General features: G+C 38.7%; 1 protein-coding gene across 2 annotated transcripts in view; it reads right to left on the reverse strand.

The window, feature by feature from the left end:
- The window catches only part of TBPL1 (TATA-box binding protein like 1), a 33,275-nt gene extending 14,836 nt beyond the window's left edge, over positions 1-18,439 (reverse strand). The window contains exon 1 of one of the 2 annotated variants that reach the window (XM_020987100.2): positions 18,282-18,439. The gene's annotated coding sequence lies outside the window, so the exon portion shown is untranslated. Of the gene's footprint in view, positions 1-17,687; positions 18,018-18,281 lie in introns of those variants that run through there. The other variant, XM_020987099.2, reaches the window with a different exon arrangement.
- Positions 18,440-19,319: the final 880 nt, after the last annotated feature.

Below are 19,319 nucleotides of genomic sequence, written 5' to 3' on the forward strand. Positions count from 1 at the left end.
GGAGAGTTTTGACAACTCATCACAGATAATCCTTCAAATTAGCCCAATTTCTTGTGACAAGTCTCTTTGTAATTAAAGAGAAGTATAGATTACAGCTATATAACTTGTAGGGTACCATAATATGGTTAGTCTTGCGCAAAAAATTTTAATCAAAGACTGAAAGCAGCTGCTTCCTCGGCTGTATTCTTGTTTACAACAAAATCATCAACTATTTTTATCAGTATCAACTTTTCAGCAGCATCCAAAACATTATTCAGTAGTGACTTCTACCTCATCAGCCTAAAACCTTTTCTCTCAGAGGCTAACAGAGAAACTGTGCAGTTTAGGATACTGACATAAAGAATATTAAATTTTCTGCTTTGGAGCAGACGAATGCACATCAAGAAGAAATATTTTCAAACTAGAAAGGGTAAAATAAAAATAATTTAATCCTCTAAGGATGGAAGGGTAGGAGAACCAAAAAGTGTAATTACGGCCAGGCTAGAGTTTGTATTTTGTCTTACAGGAACTGGGACCTACTAAAGGTTTTTGAAAAAGGGGCAGAGAGAGCATGACATATTTTTGGAAGTTCTAGGGAAGACGAATGGAAGTGGGGGGGGTGGGAAGAGTCAAGAGCACGTAGATGAATGAAGAGCCTGTTACTGCCACATGACAGACTAGTTGGAGTCAAAAGTGATGAGGATTTAAACTATTAGCTTGTATTTTCTTACATCAACAATAAAACTGTTACTTTGAGATTCGTCAATGATTTGAATATGTACTATGTCCATCAGTGAGTCACAACATTATCTGTTCTACCACTCTAATAATACTAACAATAAAGAACATAACGAGATGTTCACTAGCCAATGATACAATAATCACTGGACTCCTTTGGACTTCATCATCTCCTTGTCAACAGAAACCTCATTAATCCTTCAAGATCATATCAACCTTGGTATTCACATATCATCAGTACCCTATGATTGGAGAGCTTTATGATGAAGTTCCTCCCAAAGCTTCCATGTCAGGAGGTGGCCCAGGCTAGCCATCTGTTCATTTCTCACCAAGCTGTAGGCTACTCTCTTCTGGTCATCATACTCCTAAAGCCAGGTACCCCTTTTCAGCTTCTTTTTTCGTGTTGTCTTCTTCCATTAGATTGTAAGCTCAATGAGGGCAAGGACTTTTTCTTTTTCAGCTCAACAGAGCTCTGTGCCTGCCACAGAGTAAGTTCTTAATAAATGTTTATTGACTGAGTGATCAATCAATAAGCATTCTGAAGTACCTACTATGTATCAGGCATTGTGTTAGGTGCTGAGTATGCAAATATGAAAGTGAGATAGCCCCCAACTTCAAGGAGAATATGTTCTACGAGGACTTGAAGGCAGGTTTGCTGTCCTATATAGCTTACAGACTCTCTTCTCGCCTTTTTTTAAACATGTGAACATATTTGCCATTCTCTAAGGCTCTAATAAATACCTCTCCCAATTTCTACATGCTTTCAAAGATAACAACCACAGCTGCCCATTCTTTCAGCACTATGTGGTTCATCTAAGCTGGGGTAGGAGTCTATCTCCCTATTCATTCTGAGTTTCAATTCCTCATTAGTTGTTTTTAGTCTATCCTTTCTAGCCCCAAAATTATCTGTCAGAAAAACACAGCAAACTAACAGCTGAATAGCTGTCTTCTCTGTCTGTTTTTATCCCCTACACCTCAAGCAGCAATTCTTGTTCTCTTTGATTTGTTCTTTGATTACCTGCTTTAAAAGTTTAGAGTCTTTTGCAGTTCTCAGCATTCCTTATTAACCTGAACTCACTTTGATCTTTAGGATTCCTGACACAATTTTTACATGGACTGTTACATGTTTGTATTTATCTTCTATGTCTTTCCTCGCTTCCATCTCCTTTACACTTTTAAAAATCCAAGTTGGTCATGAAGTTTGCTGTGCATCTACACGGGTTTCTTTTATCAACTCCATCTTTTCATCGTCAGAATTGCTTATTTTTACATTCTCGTAATTTTTTTTTGAGAATCTCCCCATTCCTTTCGGGATGACCTTCCCCAAAAAATTTTAGGCCACAGAGCCTATTAAAAAAAGTTTTCAAAGCTTAAAAGAAAGACAGGTAGCACAAACACAAACTGCTACCTTAAACCAGTGTCAAATGTATACTGCTGGAGAACATATGCAGCCATCTTCTATATCATCTTCAAATATTCTATTCAGTTCAAAAGACAATTATTAAGTGACTAAGTTCAAGGAACTATGCTAGGCACTGGAGATACAAAGTTAAAAATTAGACAATCTCTGTCCTCAAGAAGCTTACTTTCTAGTGGGAAGAATATCACATGTACAAAATTAAGTATATACAAAGTAAAGAGAAAGAAATAGTGGGGAAGGTTTGGGAGAAAGAACATTAATTAATAAATGGAAGCATTAGGAATGGCCTTATAAAATGTGACATCTGAGAGCTAAGTCTTGAAAGGCGCTAGGAATTACAGTTAATTAAAGAACGATCAAGCACTTATTTCCAAGAAATGACAGGGACAGGAGACAGCCTATGCAAAACCAAAAAGGAAGATGTATATAGGGTATAATAAGGAAGCCCAAACAGTGCCCTGATGACTAACCGGAAAATATTTAAAAAAGGAGGTGGAGGGCAAATAGCAAAAAAGGACATTTGTATTTATTCTTAAGACATTCGGAAGCCAGAGAAGCTACCTGAACAAGAGTGTGACACATTTAGATTTGTGTTTTGTTGGGAATATCAATTTGGTGGGATGAGAGGGTAGAAGTAGATAGACCATTTACGGTGGCTACACAATAGTCAAGGAGATGGGTAAAAAAGGTCTGAATTAGGGTGAATAGAGAAAATTAGATAGACATGAGGGATGCCACAGAGGTAGACTCAATAAGACTTACTACCTGATTCTGGTGAAATGAGAGAACATGAATAATTTTCAGGTTGGAAACCTGAGAAGTTGGAAGGACAGTGGTGCCTTTGACAGAAATAGGCAAGTTAGGAAGAGGAATGTGTTTAAAGCAAAAGATAATGAGGTCCATTTTGGACATACTGAATTTGAGATGCCCACAGGACTTACAAGTAGAGATGTTCAGTGGACAGTTGTTGAAGCAAGGACTTGAGATCAGGAGAAAGATTAGTGCTGGATAGAGAGAGATACATATATAAAATACACTCACATAAATTGTTTACATAGAGATGTGAACCCATGGAAAATGTTGATTCAGAGAACGAGACTATAAAGGTGAGATCAGACAAAAGGAGAATCAGGAGGAAGAAATATCATGAAAATCCATAGCAGAGGGCATCCAGGTGAAGGGAGTTGTCAAAATTGACAAAGTGTCAAATGCTGCAGAAATCATTGGAAACCTTGGAAAAAACATTTTGAGTTGGGTGGTGAAGTTTGGAAGCCAGATAATAAATGACTGACAAGTGAACAGGAAGTAAGGAAGTGGGGACAGTGAGTGCAGATGCTTTTTCAAGGAGTTTAGCTTTGAAGAGAAAAAAGATACAGGAAAAGAGTTGAGGGGCTAGCAGCACTAAGTACTACTTTTTAAGCAGGGGTGACTGAACGTCACAATGAGGATAAAGAATAGCTTCAAGAAAAATGAGGACGAAGAGAAGAGATAAGAGGCCATGGTCTAAAAACATTTCAGTTTTAGGTGGAAGTGTACACACACACACACACACACACACACACACACACACACACACACACCCTAGGATAAAGGTTCTGGACTGGGAACTGAGAGATCTAACAGAAGAGTTAGTTCTGCCATTAACTATCTATGTGATTTTGGATGGATAAGTCAGAACCTTTTCAGACCTTAGTTTCCTCATCTTAGAGAGCTAACGCTAGATGATTTCATGTATTCTGGCTATGAAATTGCACTAATCTTACTATCTTTTTTAAATTTATTTTATTTTTTTGCTTTTTAGTGAGGCAATCAGGGTTAAGTGACTTGCCTAGGGTTACACAGCTACTAAATGTCAAGTGTCTGAGGACGGATTTGAAAGCAAGTCCTCCTGACTCCAAGGCAGGAGCTCTTTTCACTGTACCACATAGCTGCCCTAATCTTACTATTCTAATATTACTACTAGAAGCATTAAGGCATTTTGTATAGTGAACAGTCAGGAAGGCTTGGTTAAAGTTGCCTCTGACATATAATGACTATGTGACATTGGGCAAGGCACTTAACCTCATTACCAGTCTCCTGTCCCCTGTTCCCTTACCCCCAACTCTCACAAAAGCATTATACAGTAGAGAGAGTTCCTTACACCAATGAAAGCACGGGTCCAGTTTCCCCTAACAGACTACTACTAAATACTTCTTAGTATTTGTAGAATGCTTTTTATTATAAAAGCTTAATCTGTTGGGGTTTTTTTGCATTGTATGCTTTATTTATTTTCTCTTTTTTCTGGTGGTGTGGCATCTCGACACTTTTCTGATTCAGAACCTGTGCTGACTATCAGAGTCAGCATCTTGATATTCACTTCTCTAACTACACTAAATTGAAGCCATAGCAGTAAATTTAGTTATTGAAATAGATCATCTTCAACTCACTAAGACTTTATTCACTTTCATAATGAAAAATGAAGATGATCTCTGAGTTTATTTGCTTATTTCCATAATAATAGCTAACATTTACATACTGAATACATGGCCATCACATATATTGTTTTCTCATTTTTTTCGTATCAGTCTAGTGAAGCAGGGATTAAAGTGTTATCAACCCCATTTATACATGAGGAAACTAAGGCTCACATTTGAGACTGGGCTCCAGAGATCGAAGATACACAGCCATTAAGTGTCTAAGACCAGATTTAAATGTTATCACTTGATAAAATCCAGTACTTTGAGCTACCTCAAGATGCCTAAGGTTAGAGGTTCTCAGAATAAAAGTAGAAAAAAAAAAAGACCAAGGCATGGAAGAACTGAAGAAGCAATGGTAAAACTTCATCTCTAACCAGATAAACAATAGATTAAATGTGTGTATGTATGTGTATATACATATGTGTGTGTATATCTACCTATACAGTCTAAGTTTCAGACCAAAGGCTTGCTTGCTAATAATAACCAATACAAAAGAGCAACTAGAAAATTCATTAAATAGGTATATATTTCCAGCTTACACTATTTTTTGGCTATGCATACAATCAAGGCATATGACTTTATAAAAAAAATATAAATAGAACTTTACTTTTCAAATTTACTGGTTATTCTTTTTGTAGGCATCGTCCAGCATTTTAAATGATCGAGCATAAGAAAATGAGCTTATAATTTCATTTAGTCATTCTTAGTCCACCATTTTACCTGGATTATCTGGGATGATAAATCAACTGTTACTTAGAATATCAAAGTTTATAAGTAAATGGTTTAGTAATAACATTGACCAATAATACTTTTCTCTTTAAGCAGAAAATGGTCAGGTTTACTATAGCAAAAGAGTAAGAACTTTAAAAAAGGCTTATTTTGCTAAACAAAGACACTTTTTCTTCACAAATGTATGACAACCAACTGTACTAGCAAATATTATTTCAATTGCCACACTGGGTTTTGTTGGCCTCTTTTCTAAGAAATGAACATCTCTCCCTCTGTCTCTACTCAAACCATCTGCCATGAGTGATAACCAGATGCCTGTGTAAGACAATAGGGAACACAAGTACTACTCAACACCTTAAAGTAGAGTGATGCTTCAGATGTACTTCAGAATGAATATCAAAAACCAAAACATTTCTGTGACCCACCTATTCACCACCTCAAAAACAATTATTGGAAATACACATTCATCTAGTCCTTGTCCAGAGGTAATTCAAGATAATTTTGAGGAATCAAAACTTGGGCAGATATGTTTCAAGTAGAAAACTAAACAGAGACATATCAACCAAAAATGGAGAATTCATAGGTCTCATCATGAAATCCTATACAAGAAAAAAAGCAACTTCTAGCTCTAAGTGATCATCTTACTAAGGAGAGGAGAATTTTACTCATTTTTATGTATAACTAGTGATCACTAATTGAAAAAAATGAAGAAACTAAGCTCTTAATCAGCAAATCTCATAGCTGGCTTTTTCAAGGGAAAAACAATCCAATCTTAGAACCACAACATTTCCCACAGATGTCACATCAAAATTGTCCCTGATACACCATCTGTTTTATAATGTTCTCTCTAGATCACTTCTTTCACCACGTAATGTGCTTCAAATTGCCAGACCAATCTGCAGTATGCCTATCACAAGAAACATGCACATATTTTCACTAGGGACATCACAGATTTGTATATGCCTAAAAGGTCACCTTGTCACAAATTATGTTCTATAGTGGAACACCTCTAGTCATATAATGACTGAAAGCTATAAAAAACATAAGATCCCAATGCTTGCTTGCTGACTATAAAAAAAAAACATTTGACTGGGCAGAACGAAATGCCCCATTAGAATCTCTTGCCCAAGAAGGTATCTCCTAGGCATATCACAAAATCATAACAAATTCCTTGAAACTATAACAAGAAATAATTTTGTTCACTGATCACCTGTTCAATAAAATCAAATGAGGCATAAAATAAGGAGACACATATTTGACAAAGGTGTTTGCCCCAGAGTCCAAATCAAAAGATTCTTTATAAATGTAAGGTCTTCCAATTGCTCCTTTTGTGAGATGGCTCTGTAATTAATGCAATAAGCCTTGAAATATTACAAAAGCCTCCTAAGCGAGACTCATATTTACTCAAGACTTGGTGTAACTACACACATACAGAAAAGTGGTTTTAAAATGCATGTTTTTCAAATTATGATACTGTTAGTTAATCTGTAGAGCTAGTCCATCAGCACATATATTCTGGCAAGAAACTATATGTTTATTGACTGTTGTCTAAGGAATTACGGCTAAATACTAAAGTGGACCCAGAATTGAACAGGAAGAAAGAGATGCTTCTCCCTATAACAAAGCACCACCTTTTTAAAAAGAATATTTTTTCAATTATCCTGTATGGTTGTGAATCATGGAATCAATTTCCAAGGAATTAAAGTTTAAAGTCAAAGGACAAAGACTAGGAACATGATGAGCCTGAATCTCATCTTGCCATTCTGTCAATGTACAAGAATCCTTTCATTCTCTTTCTTGGAGATATGGAGGCTGACAACAAAATTTAAAAATTTTTATAATTATATAGCTGAGAAAAAGTACCATTATTTTCAGAACTCCAATGCAGTAGGCAGAGAATAAAGCTGGGATACTTGGCCTTGATTTCATTCTTCTGAACAAAATGTTAAGGAAAAAAAAACCTGTTAATCTTGACTGAGCACTATGCCCTTCTATAGAATAGGACCATGCCCTTCATACTTTATTATATATGCAATAAAAATCACAAGTTAGAAAAAGGTCCCTTTTCATGGCCTTCCGTTTAATGAAATACTCATGTTTATATCTAAATTCCTCCTTCTTAATACTTTTGACCACTGAGGTCCCTTCCAGCTCTAAACCTATGATCCTATAACACTGCATCTAGGTCTAAACAGTCTACCCACAAACTCAGATCATACTTTAAACAAATATCAGTTTAAATAACACAGAAAAATATCCATTCAACATAGGTGTAGTGAATGTCATAATGCAAGATATTATGCAAAGTGCTGGAAAGAATCACAAAGATGACATATATGGTCCCTACTCTCAAAGACCTACTCTAAGAGAAGTTAAGACCTCTATAAAGGCAGTAATGAAATTTTAAGTGTAAAGTTGTATGTTTTCTATTCATGTTTTGTTAGCTATATTTATCTGTTCCTCTCTCTCATGTGTGCTATAAGCCTCTAAAAAGAAACATCTTTTAATAAAAGCACCTGGCAGAATATTATGCATATGACAAGTTTGATAGATATAAATGATAACAATCTTTGGATATTTTAATCTTTTCAAAGCAAATGTCACAATAAAACATTTTTAAAAGCACAGCAGGTACTGATTCTAAGACATTGTTCTGAAGACATTCTACTGTAAATCCTTTTATTTCTCTTACAATTAAAGATTGTTACATATTCAATCATTTCATCACATGGATCTTCTTATCATGGAAGAAAATCATTGGCAAAAATCACTCCCTAGGAAATTATTGTCCTACAGCCTTTACAAAAAATGCTGTTTCCCTCAGCCAGAAGCTATACAACACAGTATGTGTTAAAGACATAATGCACCACACACCACTCTCAAAAGTAGCCCTAATTCTAAACACATTCAGATGTCATATAGATTTCATGTTATCTGTCACAACTTAAATCAATTCTGCCTATATTATAGATTCATACACCCATTCAAGTAATTTTTTTGTATCAAACCTCTACAGATTCCCAACTTATATCCAAATATTAAGATATTCATAGCAGTCTCAAGGTGAATTTGTGAAACCATTTTTAACAGTTTCCAAGATTTGGCAAAACAAAATTTGTGTCAAATAATAAAAGGCAAAGTGGTCTGAAAAAATGTACTTGTGTCAGATTCTGTACCATTGAGGAGTCTCTGTAGCTCAGGGAAATTAATTCTTGAAAATGAATTTCACAGAATGAAGTTAACTGTTAGAATGGCTATTTCATTTTAGAAGAACAATCTAAAACACAGTTTTCCTGTTTCCCCCCAACACTGTTTCTACTATTTAAAAAAATTAGGAGTTTGTTAAAATGTCTAATATTAATATTTCTAGGATTTCTATACCACAATTTTCTGAAGAACTTAAAAGTATTTTCAACATACTGCCTTCAACCAAATGGTGAAATGGGAAGCACCAAGTATTATCTATAATTTGTAACTGAAAAAACGGATGTAATAGTAACAGCTAGCATTTATATAATGCTTTAAGGTTTTCAAAGCACTTTACAAATATTATCTCATTTTATCCTCACAACAACCCTAGGAGGTAGGTGCCAAAAACCTTATCTACAACCACACAAAACCAAAAGTGGTATTTAGCTCTCCTATTTCCCAGTATAACACTCTTATCTACTAAGCTAAACAGTCAAAAGTTATTCAGATTACGGATGGCATTAAGATCGTAAAAAAAACCTAAAAGAACAACCCCACCTCTGCAAGTCTACTAAGTACGGGAGAAAGTACAGGAAGGCTATTAAAGAAGATGTGTTCCAGTAAAGGACCTTTTTGACTGGAATTTCATAATCAGAACTAGATATAACATGGAGTTGTATAAAGATGCTTTCCAGAACCTAAGACAAAGGGGGGCTGTGATAAGAAAAATCATTAAATTCCAACTAAAACATACACACAGATATCTCTATGTCTCAACATATACAACTGTATACAAACATATCTCAGAGTTTTGGGACAAAAGTAGGGGATGCTGGACATTAAGTTACCATTGGGATATGTAGGAGCAGACACTGACTTGTGAGGAAATGTCTGGACTGAGTAAGATCTACAAGGTTACCTGAACAGGTACCTAAGCAGGACTAGAGGTCCTAGAAGAAGCCAGAGAAGAAAGCATCACTCCCTGGTTTCCAACAGTGTCTAGTACTATGAATACCTCTGGCTCCTCTACCTAGCCACCTCAAAAAGATGGAATCAGGTTTACTACCTTACCAACCTGCTAGCAAAGGCCGAAATTTCTCTAAGGTCTCCTCTACCCCCATTCCTTTACTCCCCCTTCCCACTTTTCACAATTAGTTAGAGATAAAAGGTTTAACACTTTAGTGTGAATGACTTCTACCACCATTCAATCCACATGCATAAATGGCATGTTTTGCTAAGCAAATGAGAAAGGAGAAAGACAAATGGATAATGAGGTGTTGCTACCAAAGTGGACAAAAAAACCCACAAACTAGGACAAACTTTGAAGACTTCAAAATTCTGCCTAGGATTAGCCCGGTCTACCTTCAAGTAGGCCCTGATAAATATATACAAATGGTGGAGTGAGTTCATGCAGCTGCAAACACAGGCAGCTCTGCCTCTCTGATTTCTGAAAATTTTGTTTGTTTTTAACTGTATAAAGAAGCTTTGTTCCCAAAGAATTTGCTAACAGTATCACTATACCCTTTTTCTTTTATATATGAGGTCTTTTCATTACACCCCAGGAAAGTCTCTTTTTAGTCACTTAGAGTAGTTTTGAGTACGTATAAAACCACTAGGCAGACTGTGACATGATGCCAAGAATTAATAAGACATCTGTATTAACTGTGGACCAACTTAGATGCCCAGAAAATGTCTTACACATAGGTGGATAAGCTGACACTTTCTCAAATCTTTAGTTTATACTTGTCACTTAACCCAGGATGGCTCCACAATAAGTGGCCTAGATTCAATATCTCTAATTCTTTGCCACTCATTCTTTCTGAAATCTAGATTTCCTCTATTCTGAAGGTCACCAATGTCCCCCTTAAATCACCAAATCTAATCACTTTTGCCTAGTCTTCTTCCTTCTCTTCTTTTTAGCATCTTACATTGCTAACTGCTTTTGAAGCTCCCTCTATCCCATACTTCTTCGATGTCAAATTATCACTATTACCCATTCCTTTTCCTATTCCCCAAGGTTCTGTCTCCATACCTCATCTGTCTTCTGCCCATTCCCTATATGGTCTTAGTCACCTGAATCACTTTTTTGGAATGTGTTTAATTCTTTACTATCCATTAATTATATTACATCAAACTGAAATTGAGGTGACAATACACATATGAATTTAGACATTTTTCTAAAAAAAATTGAAAAATCTTATTATCTTCAGATAGCAATTGTACAATCCATCTCTCCTAACAATAACTGATGTTTTTATAATACTTTCAAGCATTGAAAAAGACTTTACAAATAATTTATTCTATCCACACAATAGTGCTTCTCTCCTCTCCTCCTTTCCTCCTCTTCTCCTTCCTCTCCTTGTGCCCACATAGGGTATCATACACTTACTTCTAGGTGTTCTGCCCAAAGGAATATAAATTTGATCTCTAAAACATCACAAGATACCTGGGGGTTTAAGAGCTAGATTTCTTTCTTAAGGACTATGCTTTAAACCAAATTCAGTCTGGCTCTCTTTGATTGGCCAACAACTGGTCCCAGCCCAAGCCCCACTTCGTGGTCACTGTTTGGATCCTGATTGGCTCAGAGTAAATGTAAATAGCAAATGTTTCTGTTTTGGCCAGAAACCCTGAGGGTCTTCTCCTCCCAGACTGATTTATTTTTTTGACTTGGTAAAAGAGGCTATTCTTTGTCTCATTTCTTTTTTTCTTTTTTAAACTTTATTAATTTATTTTGATTTATCAACAATCACTTCCATAAGCTATTGGATCATTTCACAATTCCACCAACATTGCATTAGTGTTCCAATTTCCCCACATCTTCTCCAGCATTTATCATGATAAATGTTTTGTCATGTTAGCTAATCTGATAGATGTGATGTAGTACCACAGAGTTGTTTTGATTTGCATTTCTCAAATCAACAGTGATTTAGAGCATTCTTTCATCACTATAGATGGCTTTAATTTCTTCATCGGAGAACTGCCTGTTCATATCTTCTGACCATTTATCAATTGGGGAATGACTTGTATTCTTATAAATCTGACTCAATTCTCCATATATTTTAGAAATGAGGCCCTCTTCAGAGACAGTGGTTGTAAAAATTCTTTTCTAATTTTCTACTTTCCTTCCAATCTTGGTTGCACTGGCTTTGTTTGTGCAAAAACTTTTCAATTTAATGTAATCAAAGTTCTCCATTTTGCACTTTGTAATGTTCTCTATCTCCTGTTTGGGCATGGATTTTTTTTTTAAGGCAACTGGGGTTAAGGGACTCGCCCAGGGTCACACAGCTAACAAGTATCAAGTATATGGTCTGAGGCCATATTTGAATTCACCTCCTGACTTCAGGGCCTGTGCTCCATCCACTGCTCCACCTAGCTGCCCCATGGTCATGAATTCTTTGTCTCATTTCTTACCTAGCCTTAATCACCAAATAAGCATAGCCTCAGTCAAATGGAGACCTGTTAAAGACTTTAGCTCAAAAAGGTCAAGGTCTCCCACTGCATCCAGGACCATCCCCAGTTGTTTGATCTATACCTCACCATTTCACTCAAATGGCTCCAGAGGAGAAAGTGAGGCTGGTGAATATGCACAGCTCTCCCTTACTCAAATCTAATTCACCCCCAAGTCAAGGCATCACACTCCTGATGCCATGGTCCTCCCCGAGAATGAAGGAGAAACAACAACAACCTAAAGTGGCATAACAGAATCTGCAAGAGCTTTCATTCCATTAGGATGGCTTTTTAGAGTCCAAGGTCCACCGTGTGCCACTGAAATTCACACAGGATTATGTGGGAGAATTAGGAACATACATGTCAAATATCTGGGATGTCCCCAAAATCCCAGTGCAGTTCTGAGCTTCAATAGTTTAAAACTCGAATATAATGTTCCAAAAGTTTTCATGCAATTTTAAATTACTGAACCTCAAAACTGAACCAAGACTTTTGTGACACCCTGCAGTTGAGTGTAGTTGTTAACTTTGAATTATTTAACAAATGCTTCCCTAAAATTCATTGATTCAAATCACTTTCATGGTTCAGGTTACTCAATATTTTCAAGTGATTTTCATACTCTTGTCTATCTTTCTCTGATATTTTTTTCCTGAGCCTTGACATGTGTTTCTTCTCCTGTAATATACTGATGTTTCCTTTCCCTGCCTATGTCTATTTATTATATTTGTCCCCTAAATTCACTATACCTTAATCTCTTGGGTAGTCTTAGAGTACGGATTTTAAGTACCATATTCAAGAACATAATTCCTCATTATTTTATCCTCATATCAATATACCAATAACACATAACAAATGATTATTATTCTTGTGTTGGGAATTTGGATGTTTCTTTTCATGTTAGATTGACTGGATATAACTATTATATCTCTAGATCAATATACAGCTGGCTCAGGACTCATCTGAGGATACAAAATGAAATTATGGATATAAAGTTTAGATCAAGTTGGGACCAGGGAAAAAGTTAGCGAAGATCATTTTGATCATTATCAGTGGAGGCAGAATTAAAACAGCTATTGTCATTTTAATATACTACAGACCATTTGAACAGAAGAAAGAAAGAGATGATAAAATAAGGAAACAGAAAGACTAAAATTTAGGATGATTTGTGGCTGGTGATAATTGCTAAAGATAATTTTTTGAGGGGGAAGTTATGGTATAACAAAAAAAAAGATCAAGGAAGGGGATATCAGCACAGTTTGGAGTCTATAAAACAATGATAATGGCTATTCCAACCCAATTGTATTTCCATATTCTCATAGAGAAAAAAAAATATTTAAACAGGAAATATTAGAACAACAACAAAAGGCTGATAGGTATCTATATACAAGATCTAGAGGGAGCTAGGTGGCGAAGTGGGCAGAGCACGGCCCCTGGAGTCAGGAGGACCCAAGTTCAAATCTGGTCTCAGACCAGACACTTGACACTTGTTAGCTGTGTGACCCTCGGCAAGCAACTCAACCTCAACTGCCCTACCAAACAAACAAACAAAAAAAGCATATACCTAGGTATTCTTGATAAGTTCAAGTTAATAAGGCAAATAAAGTATATCCCAGAGTGCTGAATGCACTGGCATATATGAATGTTGTGCCACTGTTAGGCTTTGAAAGACTGTAAGGAGAGGACATACAAATTTAACACCTGAATCACTCTTGAAAAAATATGACTTTAGTTCAAATAAGGGGTGGGCATAGAGAGAGTTTGGAATCATGGCAGTTGAATATTTTATTTCCAACTGAAAGGCAGCTAGGTGGTGAAGTGGATAGAGTCAGGAGGACCTGAGTTCAAATGCAACCTCAGACACTTGACACTTAACTAGCTGTGTGACCCTGGGCAAGTCACTTACCTCAATTACCTTGCTGGGGGGGAAAAAAAAGGACTCAATCCAACTGAATCTCTCAATGGCAACTAAATCCAACATTTCTAAAACCTGTCCCTACAACTAGTCCTCAACATTAAAGAACCTTTGGAATGAGCCTCAGAAGCCACCTAGTCTATCCCTTTGCATGGACTTCTACATTTCTATTCTCTCAGGCTCTCCAGTTAAAACCCTGGAGTCATTTTGATTCTCCCTTTATCCCCAAAGTCCAATCAGTTGTGACTGATCATCAAGCCTCATCTGTACAGTTTTAACTGTCTGATGGCCTCAGCCTAATCCTTGCTTAGACTTCTGTTCTAGCTCTTGGCACCTGGCTTTGCATTTTGGACTCTGATTTACTTAACTTTCAATTTCCTGAATTTTCATCTCATTCTTAATATCTATAGACTGAGTCTTTTTGATCTGATTGAAGATAGTTAACACTGCATGTTCTGGTTTTAACCCTACCTTTGTTATTATTACTTACTCTGGCCTCCAATTTGTGGGTCTTGTTTTCTCTGACAATGACCTGTCTTTACCTAAGATTTCATTGTCCATTCTGCATAGTAGGTCTGAACTCAATTTTGACAGCTATGGTTAAAAAGAGATCAGTGAAGTAAGGATACTTATGGGCTTTGAGGGAGATCTGGTTATTGAAAGAATTTTTAAAAGATGACATTCAAGATAACTTGTTTAGTGAGATCTCTCAAATCCTCTTCATATATAAAATAGGAAGACTAATAGGGATACTATTCTTTCATTAAACAAACCTGTACAAAACAGAATTCAATTCAATAATTAATTAAAAGTTCACTACCAGCAAAGCACTATACAAAGCAATGTGAAGAAAAGGATAATTACAAAGCGATCACTGCCTGCTACAAGCTTACAATAAAGTACTGACGATGAAAGATACACACATTTGCAATATAATTCAAACATTCATTAGGATCTTATATGTAAGACAGCAAATATAAAATTACTGCACAGAACAGCAATATAATAGAAGCTTAAGAGTTAATATTAAAATACAAAGTATTATTAAGAGTTTGAGGAAGGAAAGATAATTTCCGATTGGGTTAGCTGAAGATTCCATTGAGGAGATTGATATCTGAGCTGGGTCTTGATTTCAAGGGTCATTAGAATCTTAAAAAACAAAAACAACCCCCCCCCCAAAAAAAAAAACCAAAACAACAAAACAGATGGCACATGGAAAATTATCTCTGGTATAGTCAGTTAATAGAGTCAGCAAAGGTACAAATAGAAAACACAAGTGTGCTGGGGTGAAGAGTAGTCAGGTTCAGCTAGAGCATAAGAGTATATTGAGGGGAAGTAAATGAGACACAACTGGTAAAACAGGGAAGCACCAAAATACAAAGGATCTCGAATTCAGGATAAGGAGTTTGGATTTTATTCAGTAGGCAATAAAAAACAACTGAAGTACTCTGAGTAGGTATATGCAATCTAAAGACCTGTGTGTTAAGGACAATTAATCTAGCAGTGTTAGAAGGATGAATTGGAGGGGAAGAGTTTAGAGAGATGGTATTGTAGTATTCCAAGTAGATGATAATATGGACCTGTATTAGACAGCAGAAACAGAAATAAAGGATCAGAACTAAAAAAAAAATTGAACAAGAGTGACTAAGTAAATGGTGTGAAATAAGGAAATTCAAAGAAGTTAGTTTTGGGAAGATACTATAAAACAGGTACTAAATACCTCTGGGGCTCATCTTAAGCAAATCATTCAATTTCTCTGGGCCTTAGTTTCCTCATCTGTAAAATGAAAAGTTTGAACTAAATAGTTTCCATGATCACTTTCAGCTCTGCGAAGTCCTGTAGATTCTATCTTTTGGAAAGTCTCCACATCTATCCCAATCCTTTCCATTTCAACTGCCAGCCATCCTAATTTAGAGTGTCATTTCCTCTCAGCAGGGATATTTCGAAAGCCTCTGAATTGGTCTCCTCTATTTCACTTTTCTTCCCCTCCATTTCACTCTATTCATCACTACAAGCACTCTTCATAGAGTGTAGCTCCAATTATATTAATTTTGAACTTTTAAAATCCCCAATGCTTATCACAATGCCTGACAAATAGTAAGTTCTTAATGAATATTTGTCAAATGCATGTTGAATGACTATTCTGTGCCAAATTAAGTCCAAATTCCTTAGCTTTGAATTCACATTCCCTTCACAATCTGGCTCTAATCTACCTTCTTCTACCACTCCTTCTATCCAAACAGAACTATTCAATATTTCTCTAAAACGTTTCGCATTTTCCCTCTTCCCTGCTTTTTATTCCCTTTACTTCTCTCAAGGAATGCCTCCCCTCAAAATAATAACTCAAATTTGCACAGTACTTTAAAATTCTCAAAGAAATTCCAAGTATATTTTCATTTGATCCCCAGGGCAAATGATAAGGGGCCTCAGTTGATCTACTGCTACTTGAAGCAGCATCTTCAATGCCCCCTCTTTCATTAAGTCTCTCCTCATTCTACAAGTCCTCCATTAGGATTTGATCCTTTCCTCCTCTGAATTCCTATAGTATTCATTTACATCTCCAGTGATACATGTGCTTATATTCCTTCTAGTCATTATAACATCCTAAAGGGTTTAAGATTTACTCATTTTTGTAACCTCTAGCACCTAACACATGGTGTAAACGCTCAAATATTTGTCATTAAAAAAATAAATTCCATTAGAAACCTCCCACTGACAATCTTCCCCTTCATCTTGAGCCACAAACTTCACGTCACTCCCACTTCACCCTCCACCAACGTGCCCACAGAGCTTGGGCAGTCTCAGTACTTCTTGGACAATGTTGCAGTTTATGTAGCAGCCCATAAATGTGGGTCAAACGCAACTGCTATAGATATAATAATGCGGAGGCAGGAAGAAAGCCCGCAGATGCAAATCGGCTTAGGAATGGAAACGAATTAGTCCATTCTTCCAGTTCTTCCCACAGTGCCTGGAACACAGTAGGCACTTAATAAATGCTATCTGACATTTCCATAGCTCCTGGGCTTCAATACTGACAGACCCTGTTCCAATTCACGTCCCTCCTCTCTCAGATTCCTCCTCTTCAAGATGATTGGGGAACATTTTTCAAAGCTGATCAAGTGCCAAATGAATTCCCCCACGGTGTAAGCAGCCTCAGAAACAAGCAATAGTCGTATTTTGTCGGCTCCCCATATCCTCCTGAAGATCATTGTCCCTCTCCCCCTGCTCAACCTCATACAAGTTTCCTGGGAGGGACAACGGGGACCTGAATCCCCTGCTCATCTTTCAGCTTGGTATCTTGGATGAGCCCCCCACAACCGGAGACTGGGGGGTCTCTGCTCTCCCCATCTTCCCCAGCAGTGACTGACACGTTAAACAGCCCCGCACCCGACACCTCAACCCTAACAAGCCTCCCAGGCCGCCCCCCACCCCCACTCTCTTCCTCCCGTCCAATTCGGATCCTTACGGGCGCTTCCTGGATAAAGCCCCTCTCAGGGAATGAACTGTCATTTCCCCCCCATCCGCCCCCGGATAAGCCGCAGCCTGGATGGGGACCCCCCTCTACCCAGGATAAGCCGCAGACTGGATGGGGACCTTCCCACATACCCCGGATAAACTGCAGTCTGGATGGGGACCCCCCCACTTAACCCCGAATAGGCCGCAGGCTGGATGGGGACCCCCACCCCAATCCGCTGTCTCTGCCTGCCCCGGCCGATCAACCCCTGCGCCCCGCCCCGGGCCTCGGACCTTCCTTGCCCTCCTCCGGGAGCGCCCCCCCCCGGTCCTCCCTCAGGCCCGGTCCCGGGGCTGCCGTTACCGAGAGGGAAGGAGGAGGCGGCGGCAGTGCGGCTGATGGTGGTGGCGACGGCGGAGCAGTAGCAGCAGCAGCAGCAGGAGGGCGGCGGTGCTGCCCAGTCTCCATGGAACTCCCGCCCCGGCCCGTTGCTAGGAGCCCCCGCGGCCCCGGCTCCGTCGCTCGCGCTTTGTTGTTCCGGGTCCGAAGCCGCAGCCGCTTCCCTGCGACAATAAACAGCACAAAACGCGGCGAATGGGGAGGTGGGGGCGGGGGTAGGGCATAGAGAAGGCGCGGGGCCAGAGCGCCCCCAGAGAGGTCGGCTGCAGAGCCGCGCTAGCCAATTATTTCCGGTTTCTACTCCTCCTCCCGCCGCCGCCGATTCCTCGGTCTTAGCGTCAGCCCCCGCAGGGAGAGGGAGGTGTAGACTGAGGAAGCACCCCAGCGAGGCCGGAGGGGGCGGAGCTCGTAGGGAGCTCACCTTCTGTCGCACCACCCCCTACCCAGACACCCTAGAGGTGCAGTAGCGGGAGACACCGCCTGGCTAGGAGGAAAAGAGCGCGGCCGCTGCGCTGGGCCCAGCGTAACTGGCACGACGCTCAGAGCACGAGCACTCACCGTGTGCGCGCCCCTAGTGAAAGGCTTTTTCCGCCGGGGGGATGGTCTGGGGCCTGGGGCCAGCCGAAAGGGCGGAGCGGATGGCTCTCCGGGGCTCGGTTAGGCTCCCGCCTCGCGCTTGCAGTCTGTGCAAAAGCCCTAGAGGTGGGTGAGGCTTTGACGTAGCGCTAGGCTCGGAGTCACCTTTTAAATGCTAGTAACGACCTTAAGGAACGCCTAGAAAGACCTTTGCTCCTTAAGGTGCGGGTCGAGTGATTGGTTCCCAATTAATGATGAGTAATTGACGAGTCTGGTGTCATTTTTAAGAAAGCGGCCGGTTGCCGCAGCTTGCAGGCAGCAGAGCTGAACCTTTCTTTTGGAGAGCCCGGGACATACGCATCCTGCTTCCATTGAGGAGCCCCTTCCCCCAACCCCAACCCCTGCCAAAAGATCGTCTAGATTTTGACCTCTCCTTGCAGATCGGTAAGATACAAAGTCACCCAAGCAGTTTTAAAGTCCTGCTAAGAACAAGATTCCCGATTTTGATTGGATTCCTGTCCTCTGTCTGGCTACACGTCTACATTTAAAATGCTAAGCCATTTCCACTATATTCACGATGAACGTCGCGTTTACATCTTTTGATCCTGTAACTGTCTGGACAAATAATAGGGGCTCTGTTCTTTTTTAGCTCTAAAAAATTTTTTCCCCTAGATTTTGGCTTGGATTCGAAAATCTTATTTATTTCCTCATTTTCATGACATAACATATGACCTCTTTTCAGTGGAGATTTCATTAAGGCCAATAGTCGTTTCAGCTTCAACTTTTTATATTTCAAGATTTGAAAAGTAATTTCACATGAGATTTGCCGGAGTTTTTTGAGTATTATTTCAGGCTACTTCAAACAGTAGGTTGGTTTGAGATGATTATTCATTTTATTTCACCACTTAAATTTTCTTTATGAGCCACTGTTTTCATAATTTATCTATTTATAATTATTTTTATTAGCTCCATCTGACTCTTTTTGTCTCAATCAGTGTCTAGGGACCAAATTAACCCTCA

Source organism: Phascolarctos cinereus, unplaced genomic scaffold (assembly GCF_003287225.1).
Source record: "Phascolarctos cinereus isolate Bilbo 61053 unplaced genomic scaffold, phaCin_HiC Scaffold_5;HRSCAF=322, whole genome shotgun sequence".
NCBI lineage: Eukaryota > Metazoa > Chordata > Mammalia > Diprotodontia > Phascolarctidae > Phascolarctos > Phascolarctos cinereus.